The following is an 8106-nucleotide window of genomic DNA, read 5'->3' as shown; positions in this document are numbered from 1 at the left end:
TCAGTTCAACCAAAAGAATAATTTCACTTTTGGTGAACTGCTGTGGCCAGGCCTTTCAGAAGCCGCCTCTAAAAATTTAAGTATAAATAATTTGAGGGAAGTCTTTAATCAGTGAGTTAGAATTTCAAGGATCAAAGATAATAGGTCTCTTAAAGTCCCTTTCATCTCTATAAAGCTGTCACCAGGCTAATAGCTCAGACACTCTTAGTCTCTCTCTTTCCTGTCTTTTTCGTTCTCTCTGTTTGTAGCTTTGTGTTCTGTCTCTCTCCTTCTCTCTTTTCCCCCATCTCCAGTTTTAGGAATATGATATTTGTTTCTTTTCCTTTGGTGATTATCCTGTGACTGTCTGTTTCTATTTTCTGTGCCTATCCTGCTGTACTTCCTCCTGTCCCTCCCATTAAACAAATAAACAAATATTTATTGAGCTTCTACTTTGTATTAAGCTCTGTGCTAAATTCTGGATATTTAACTAAAAATAAAACAAATAAGATTCTTGCCCTCATTTGTATATGTGGTGCTTGCATTTCCCCTTTCCTTCAGTCTGTCTGCTTTTTCTTTCTCTTTTTCTTTCTACTCTTCCAACTTCATTAACTAGATATAATGTCAAATTATTTTATTTTATTTTATTTTATTTTATTCTATTTTTGAGATGGAGTCTCACTCTGTCACCCAGCCTGGAGTACTGTGACATGATCTCAGCTCACTGCAGACTCCACCTCCCAGGTTCAAGCAATTCTCCTGCCTCAGCCTCCCGAGTAGCTGGGATTACAGGTGTCTGCCACTGCACCCAGCTACTTTTTGTATTTTTAATAGAGATAGGGTTTCATCATGTTGGCCAGGCTGGTCTCAAACTCCTGACCTCAGGTGATTCACCCTCCTTGGCCTCCCAAAGTGTTGGGATTACAGGCATGAGCCACTGTGCCTGGCCCCAAATTAAATTTTTTTAAATACCACTTATCTATATTGAATCTAATATTCTACCTCCTGCTCCATGTTTTAATGCATTTTTCCTTCAAAAATCAAAGTAAAATGATAACTGAAGCTAATTAAGCAGGATTTGGGGTCTTGCCTAGGATTCAAGAACATTGATAATTCTCAGCAAAATGTATTAAGATTATTTACATCAAGTGAACTAAATAAAGATTATACTTAGTTTCATGTCATTTTAGGTCAAATTTTGCTACCAAAACAATCTCAGCACTAGATATGAAAATTTGTATAATTTTCAGAGCTTTTTAGTTAGAATAAGCATAAAGGATTTTTCATTTGCCAAGTGCACGGCTAGTACATAACATAAACTAAAAATAAAATTCTAAGGCCCCCAACTGACTGACCAGACCATTTCTTGGCCAAAAGGACCCCAGAACTACCTTGAAAACTTGAGTTCTTGGCGATGATGGGATAGGGGTAAGACGCACATTTTATACCCCTTCTCTTGCAACCTATGATTAGATTTTCTTCCATAAGGGCTGAACAGAAACCAGCCCTTTCAAAAGATTCCACCATAGATATCAACCAACTACCTGACACTGTCGCTCATTTTTTGCCTGATAAGAGAGCACGAACAATCGAGTTCCTTTGGCCAGTCTATAGGGAATATACAATAAGGATTTTCAAGTCCTCTGCTTTACCTTTTGATGTCAGAGGGCAGAAAACTCTACCCTCAGATCATGCTAATGCCACCATTTTTTGTACATTGGACCCATGAAGGGGCATGAAGCTCAATCGCACACGTGCATGTTTCTCCTTTCATAACTATTCAGGACTCCTCTTATGGCTTATTGAATATGTATATCTGGCCACCCTGCTCAGCATAAATTCCTGTTCCCCTTGTCCCTCCCTCGAAGTATTTGTTCTTGACTTTTTGGTTGGAGGTTATGCTTCCCAGCTTGTCAGAATGGCCAACTTGCAGGCTGCAGCTCTTTATGAAAAATAAAGCTCTTCTTTCCAAATTTGTGTATGAACCTCATCATTCTTCAGTTGACAATAGTAAGCAATCTTAGAAATATTTGTTGGATGAAATTTTACCTATTTAATTGTCTTGTGTACCTAGAGTCAAAATATGTGCATAATGAAAGGACAAATACAAATGAAAAATAAGAGGTTTATTTCTCCCTGTTGAAAAGGGAAGAATTTTTTTCTCTCCTCTTATTTTGAGCATTTACTTTTAAAAAACTTGTAATTGTAGATACTCTCTTCTTCTTTTGAAATGTATGTAAATCCTTTTGAAGATTAGATTGAGGTTTCCAGCTTTATGACCTAGGAATACCTTTTTCACGGAACTGGGGGCCATCTCTTTGAAATGTAAACATCAGGGAGATAGCACCCTACATACTGGTTTCAGTGGAGATTATTTAGGTGGGCACCTTGCTTCAAGTTGCACAACTAGCTCTTCTCATAAAGACAGGAGAAGTTTGTTTTTCCTCTGTGATCTTTTTCTTTTTTTTTTTTTGAGACGGAATCTCACTCTGATGCCCAGGCTGTGATCTCGGCTCACTGCAACCTCCACGTCTCAGGTTCAAGTGATTCTCTTGCCTCAGCCTCTCGAGTAGATGGGATTACAGGTATGCGCCACCACGCCTGGCTAATTTTTGTACTTTTAGGAGAGACAGAGTTTCACCATGTTGGCCAAGCTGGTCTCAAACTCCTGACCTAAAGTGATCTGCCTGCCTTGGCCTCCCAAAGCACTGGGATTACAGGCATGAGCCACCATGCCTGGCCTGCCCCTCTGTGATCTTTTTTTTTTTTTTTAAGAGGGATTCAAACATCTTGCAATCTGAGACACTAAAACAAATTCCCCTTTATTAACTAAGAGGAACCCTACAGTTGAGGAAACAAAATCACCTACGGGAGTTGAGGCTCGGCTGGCAAGGCAGATTTCTGAATCCTCACAGCTCTAAACTTCCTAACAACAGGAACTATCAGACCTCTCCTGTGATTTACAACCCAAACCACTACACTCTGACTGGACAAAGGATAGACATCTTTTCTGATAAGCTATTGCAGACTTTAAGCCATTTCAGCCAGTTTATGGAGGCTTCACACACACAAACTGTCTTTGTGTTCTGTAGTTCATCTTTTGAGATAAAGAGCCAAATTTCACTTCATTTTAATGGTAAAACTTCACCACAAAGTGAACATGGAATGTATGTGACATATATATTTACTCACTGTGCATGCACTCAGCTCCTCTCCTAAATGTGTGTAGCTTTTCCCCCCAACCTGTTGAATATGTATGACTCTATTGTGTGATACAGGCCTTGTGAGGCATAAAATCCAACCTGTCCTTCCCCTTTTCCAAGAGAGAGCACCTTTGGCACATGCCAGAGAATATCTCTTCCAAGTTTGCAAACCAATATTGCCCAAAAAGCTCTCCTTTCTACTATTTAGCCATCCTGATAGCCTTTTGGATGACACTCTGGATAAAGTCAATTAACTAATATAGATAGTGTGATATGGTGAAATAGGTATTTGGTTTTCTTCCTTGTTTCCTGGCATACAACTCTTAAAACTCTTAGATACTCTGAAGTGATGTCTTTTTGTGTGCTAGTGAGTTGACTGATGGTCCTTGGGTAGCTTCAGGATGGGGGTTGGTCCCGGGAAATATTAAGGCAGAACTAGAGGACTGGGACTTTCAGCAACACCCCCCACCTAAACTCTGGGGAGGAGAGAGGGGCTGAAGGTTAAGTTGATCACCGATGGCCAATGGTTTAATCAATCATGACTATGTAATGAAGCTTCCATGAACACCCAAAAGGACAGGGTTTGGAAAGCTTACCGCAGCTGAACATGTGGAGGCCTACAAGAGGGTGAACAAGAACTCAAGCATATGCAGGAAGATGCAGCACCCCAATTCCACGGGGACAGAAGCTCCTGCACTCAGGACACTTCCAGACTTCACCCCATGAGTCTCTTCATCTGGCTGTTCACTTATATCCCTTAAAATATCTTTCGTAATAAACTGGTAAATGCAAGTAAGTTTCCCTGAGTTCTGTGAGCTACTCTAGCAAATTAATCGAACCCAAAGAGGGGGTCATGGGAACCCCAATTTGAAGCTGGTCAATCAGAAGTTCTGGAAGCCTGGACTTGCAACTAGTGGTAAGGAGGGGATAATCTTGGGAACTGAGCCCTCAACCTATGGGATGTGAGGCTATCTCCAGGTAGATAGCATCAGAATTGAATTAGAGGACGTAGAGGACACCCTGCTGGTGTCTGCTGCTTGATGTAGTGGGGAACCCCCTGCCCCATTTGTTCACAGATGTATTCTGTGTTGATTGTTGTATGAGACTAGAGAAAAAACGCAGACGGTCACTCCAATAGCTAGGTAAAGGTAGGATAAACTATGATGTGACAAATGGTGTTGGCAGTCCTCTTATTTGAAAACTAATTGGCCAGGCATAGTGGCTCGTCACTGTAATCCCAGCACTTTGGGAGGCCGAGGTGGGAGGGTCGTTTGACTGCAGGAGTTCGAGACCAGCCTGGGCAACATAGTGAGACCTCATCTCTACAAAAGCTAAACAAAATTAGCCGGACATAGTGGCACAGACCTATAGTCCCAGCTACTCTGGAGGCTGAGGTGGGAGTCTCCCTTGAGCCCTGGAGATCGAGGTTGCTGTGAGCCAAGATCACGCCATGGCACTCGAGCCTGGGTGACAGAGTGAGACCCTGTCTCAAAACAAAAGTAGTTATTGCTTATCTTGAAAGCATGTATATGGTGGATTATATCTGGTTGATGATATAAGAGGGTGAGATTCCTTTTTGCTTTTGCAATCTCTTAGACGATTGCCTATGATGTACATCACATTCTGGTTTAATGTTTATGGAGTAATAAAAGGGTTTGTTTTCTTTCTTTATTATCATTGTGATTTCTGGTTTGGGAGAAGATTTTTTACTAACTTGATTTTTCCCAGTGATTTACACCATGATATAGTAGCCATAGTTTAAAAATAATGTTCAGCTAATTTTAATTCCTTCCTAGTATAATTAGTGGTGCTCACCAATTATTCCATCCATTTGATTCATTCTGGCCAAAGGACTGTGAGCCAAGTTGCATGAATCACTTTTGAGTGGAGTTTTTACGAGCATGTGTGTGTTCTCCAGGCTCTCTCCTTCTGGCGTGATAAGATAGAAGCTGCTGGGATTGCTGGGTCACTGCACGAAGGACTGCTGCTCTGACTCAATTTTGCACGTGGGAGGAATAAACTTTCTATTACAGCATAGTCTACCATATCTGACTAATACAGAGCCTAACCCAGACCTAGGAGTTAGAACGACCGAGAGTGAAAAGAATATCAGAGAATTAAAAATAGTTTAGTGTGACTGGATCAAAGAGTGCTTGAAGGTCAGTAAGAAGAATTAGGTTGAAAGATAGATAAGGTCCAGGCTTTGAAAAACTTTGTAAACTATGTTAAGGAATCTTTAAAATGGCAAAGAGCCGTTAACGATTTTAAGCTAGAGTGACATTCAGGTCAAATTTGTTTTTTAGAATGATTTCTTTTGTTGAAGGGAAGAGAATAGATGGAAGCAACTAAAGTCTGAGATAAGAAGACTACTTATAGACGCTATAGTAGCATGTCAGAAGAAAGCGATCCTGAAATAGTCAGGAACTGAGGGTGGAGAACAGGAAAGAATTAAAAGATTATAAATAGATCTCTTCCAAGGCCTTGGGAGGGATTCTGGGAATGTGTTCACATAGTCCTATCTTTTTGTAAAATTTGCAAACTTAAGATATTTAAATTTCAAACCATTAAGGCTGTTGACTCTGTCTACCACGACTTCACCTCTGCCAGGTGGCTTTATAGAGGCCATCAACATATTGAGATTTAGTTAGGGGTAAGTTGAGTTAGGGATATATTTAGATTGGACTTAGTACAATGTAGTTATATAGCCTGCAGTCACTTCCATATATAGTTAAGTTATTGCTGGTTCCATGTATGAAGTTACTTCCACTGTGTCAGTTCATGCAGTGAAACACAATGGTGCAGTGCCAGAGATGGAAAAGAGATTTGTTAGGGTGTGGTAACTAGCCTCAAAGATGGCCCCCAGTGCTTCCTGGTATTAATGTTGTTGTGTAGTCTTCTCCTCTTGAATCTTGGCTGGCCGTATTACTTTATTTTGACCCAAAAACTGTGGTAGAAGGATTGGGTGACTTCTGAGACTAAGCCCTAAAAAAGTCTTAGAGCTTCTGCCTGGATCTCTTGAAATATGTAGGGGAAGCAAGACATCATGTAAGAAGTTCAACTACCCTGAGATTGTCATGCTATGAGGAAGCTTAAGCCAATTATGTAGAGAAGGCCAGTATACCCCAGCTATTTCAGCCATCCCAGCTGAGTCTCCAGAGAAGTGGTGAGGAGGCCATCTTCTATGTCCAGCCCACTAGAGCCTTCAGAGGACTCTAACCCCAGCCTCCAACTAACTGAGCAGAATGAGGAACCTCAAGTGAGAAACACTGAGCTGAGTCTAGGCAATCTACAAACTTGTGAAAGATGTTAATAAATTGTAGTTTTAAGATTCTGTGCTTTGAGGGTAGTTTGCTAGGTAGCAGTAGATAACCGCAACTGAATCACTGGCCACAAAACCTTTGCTACAACTCCTACCAAGAGGTTGAGTCTGTTTCCTCTCTCCTTGGACCTGTGCTGGCCTGTGATTGCTTTGCCCAAAAGAGTACATCAGAAGTGACCCAATGCCAGTGCTGAGGCCTGTCTTTAAGAGTACTGGCAGCTTCCACTTTGTCTCAGCACAGAGAGCCACTGTGTAAGAAGTCCAACAACCTTGCTGGAGAAACCACATGGAGAGGTCCTGAGGCTGTAAGGAGGGGGAGAACATCCCTGTTGAACCCCAGCATGTGAGGCTGGACCCTCCAGACCAGACTGAGTGTCACCTGAATACCACAGAGTGACCCTGTTGACACCATAGGGGGATAATTGGCCCCCCAAGCCCTGCTCAAATTCCTTACCTACAAAATTGCAAGGTATAATAATGTGGTTAGCATTTTAAGCTGCTAAATTTGGGGGTAATGTATTATGTAATAATAAATAATTGAGACAAGGAATTTCCCCAAATTTATATAGTATCACTAATAATGAATTGTGACTATAAGTTGTGAAGAAGAAAATAGTTAACATAAATTATTGATAATGAATAGCTTTAATTAACCATGCTAGAGGAAAGTCTTAATTATTTTTCTATTCTCTCTGGAAAATATTACAAAACTATTGTCATATGAAGAAGATATGAAAAAGTAAGCAGCCAAAAAAGTAGGAAATGCTGGGTGTGGTGGCTCATGCATGTAATCCCAGCACTTTGGGGGCTGAGGAAGGTGGGTTGCTTAAGCCCAGGAGTTCGAGACCAACCTGGGCAACGTGGTGAGCAGCCTGGGCAAAATTTCTGCAAAAAAATAAAAAAATTACCTGGCATTGTGGAACATACCTGTAGTTCCACTACTCAAGAGGCTGAGCTGGGAGGGTCACCTAAGTCCAGGAGGTTGAGGTTGCAGTGAGCCGTGACCATGATCTTGTCACTCCAGCCTGGGAGACAGAGTTAGACCCTGTCTCAGAAAGAAAAAAAAGAAAAAAAAAAGGTAGGAAAAAATGTATTATAGAGCTATTTGCATGTTATAAGGCAGTTAATTAGTACAAACTATATAATATTTTTCAGGATTTTGTGAAGGAGGCTTGTGGTATATATCACCATATCATTTGTTTTGAAAATTTATAATTTGTATAATTTGCTGTTTTTTAAATGTAAATATTCACCTTTGTACCAAATTTTGTATTTTGTACTTTGTATTCTTTTTCTGAAAGAGCTTGAGCAAATTTTCAGAGCTCTGCAATCGAAGTCAAGATTCTACAAACTTCCAAAGGGAAAGAAAAAATAAAATAAAACCAAATCCGAATCACTACAAACAAAGAATCAAAATGGCTTTGGACCTTTCTATACCACTGGAAGATAAAATTTAATAGCCAACAGCCCTCAAACTTCTAGCAAGAAATAATTTCCAACAGTGTAGAATTTAATACACTGTGAAACCCTTTATCAAAAGAGAGAGAATAAAAGTATTTTCTGACTGGTGTATAGGGCTTTAAACATTTCTACCATTCACCTTAT

This window comes from Pongo pygmaeus, chromosome 6 (genome assembly GCF_028885625.2).
Source record: "Pongo pygmaeus isolate AG05252 chromosome 6, NHGRI_mPonPyg2-v2.0_pri, whole genome shotgun sequence".
NCBI lineage: Eukaryota > Metazoa > Chordata > Mammalia > Primates > Hominidae > Pongo > Pongo pygmaeus.
This window is presented reverse-complemented; position numbering follows the sequence as displayed.